The sequence below is a fragment of the Coptis chinensis genome, chromosome 5 (assembly GCF_015680905.1).
Source record: "Coptis chinensis isolate HL-2020 chromosome 5, ASM1568090v1, whole genome shotgun sequence".
In the NCBI taxonomy this organism is placed as follows: Eukaryota; Viridiplantae; Streptophyta; class Magnoliopsida; order Ranunculales; family Ranunculaceae; genus Coptis; species Coptis chinensis.
Genome location: NC_141460.1, coordinates 95,926,379 through 95,928,775, shown reverse-complemented (window position 1 = coordinate 95,928,775; position 2,397 = coordinate 95,926,379).

Here is a 2,397-nt window from a genome sequence, read left to right as displayed (position 1 = left end):
GACTTTGTTCAAAGCCCACAACTCGAAATTCGACACAGAAGTAAAAACCCTTTTCTCAAATAGCAGACCTAGCTATCGAGTAACTTCATCTTCCTCCTCCAATTAAAATTTTCAAAAACGTGCTTTGTCAATGAAAAATTTAAAGATGGGAGGTGGTGATGGCTCAAGTTCCAACGGTTGTTTTAGATAATGGTGTGGTGTCAAATGAATTTGTTTCATTATAGTGGTGCTAAGGTTGCTAATCTTTGGTTGCAGTTAGTCCAAATGGAGAGTACCCAAATGAGATAGAAAGAGAAGTATCTTGGAGAAGTGTGGCATCGAGGAATGGGAGCTTTATTGGTTGTCCAAATGGATTTGACAAATTTGACCAGCAGTAGCAGGTAGTTGCATTTGCACCGTTAAACAACCCACCCCAACTTCTTCTACTCCGGCCATTTCAATTGTGGAGCCGTATCCTAAAATTCTAAAATTTTGAAAATATCTTCCTAAAAATATTGTTTAAACATGATTACATGAGACAGGCCACCCAAGCTGTGAAAAACCAATGTCTCGGTACATTTGAGTTCAGACTTATGGTTCGGCTTACTTCCAGTAGAGCAACACGTATGCTGTATGCAGTTTTTCTCCGTTCCAAATTGAAAGTAAAAGTAGATAGTTGCCACTTTGTAGTGGGTGTTTGTATTTGTGTCTTTGTTGTTAATAAGGGATGCCAATGTGCAGATATTTCACTCGAACACCTCAGTGTAAATGCAGTTAGTTACACAGAAAATACTAAATGGTGAGAATCAGTCTCTGACAGAATTCTAAACTAACAATTTTCAAACAGCAGTTATTTCGACTTGTGCACTTGAGGTGTGGGCTTTGAACAGTGTCCATGGCAAATTTTATAATTTCAACAAAAAAGGGTATTTATGACAATTCACGATCCTTGACTAATCAACTGACGTCCATTGTTAGTTGATTTCTTTTGACTGTCAAGTTGAAATCCTAATTGCAACTAGTGGTGGGGGGTATGTCAATATAACCCTAAGGGTAATAATAAAGTTGTCAAATTTCTCATGCCACTGTTTAGGTGTCTGTTTCAACCTATAAAGTGACTTAAGTAATTTGCATATCTTTTTACTCTAACTTGGTTCTACGTAACCTGTTGGCTGATCCATGTAAATCTCATATTCTAAATCTCCGTTTAGAAAGGTTGTCTTAACATCCATCTGATGAATAGCAAGATTATGAACAACAACAATAGAAAATAAGACTCTAATGGATGTTCATCGTAACAGGTGAATATGTGTCGAAGAAATCAAAGTTCTCTCTCTGTCAAAAACCCTTGATAACAAGTCTTGCTTTAAACTTATCCACTGAACCATCGGTTTTAAACTTCCTTCTTAAAACCCATTTGATTCCTATAGTTTTACAACCAATATGCAAATCAACAAGTTTCCAAGTTTTGTTTTCCATGAGAGAATCAATCTTTCTTGAATGACTTCCCTCCAAAACTCGAAATCAAAAGATATGAGAGCTCCTTCAATGGAGGAGGGATCTCCTTCCAAAATACAGTGACAAAGTCGAGTCCCAAAACCTTAGTGACCCTAAGCTCTTTTATATCTTCTAGGTTCATCTTCTGTGTCCATGATTCTATCATGCAATCTAGATATGTCAGTGTCAGAAACATCAATATTAGGGGCCTTGGAGGATACTACCCCCACTAGCACTATTTCTAGATAAATATGAAAATCTATTTTCAAGAAACTCAGCATAAGATGATCAACAAAAACATTTACTCTTCATATCTAAAAAAATATAGGCATCGCTATCCATAGCATTGCCTAAAAAGACACTCAAAAGCCTTACTCTCAAACTTTGAGATTTTGGGATCATGCTTCCTTACAAAAGCTAGACATCCTCATGTTCTGTAGTAACTTAAATTAGGCTTTCTGTTCTTCCATAGCTCATAAAGTGTAACATTTGTCTTAGAATTAACAATTATATCAGCACATATATAACATATAGTCAAAACAACTTCACCCACAAATTTGAAGGTGCTCCAAAACTAAGCAACATAACACTACAACAGAGCATGGTTTTAGCAGCGCCATACCCCATCGCTAAAGGTGCCTTTGAGCGTGGCAAAAGATCTGTCGCAACGCACCAGATGGCGTTGCAAAGGCGTGGCTAAAAAGTGCGTCTCAAATACTTAAATACAACGCCAAAAGTGGCGTGGCAAATGTTCCTAGTTTGTTGCGACGCCTATGGGCGCTGCTAATACACTAATTCCGTTGCTACTTCATTTATGAAAATTAAATTAATTGCAAATTTATTTCAAACTATTTGCGCCGCTTGGCCGCAAAAAAGAGAGCTTGTAACAACTAGGATGGCGTTGCAAAAGTGATACCTTTA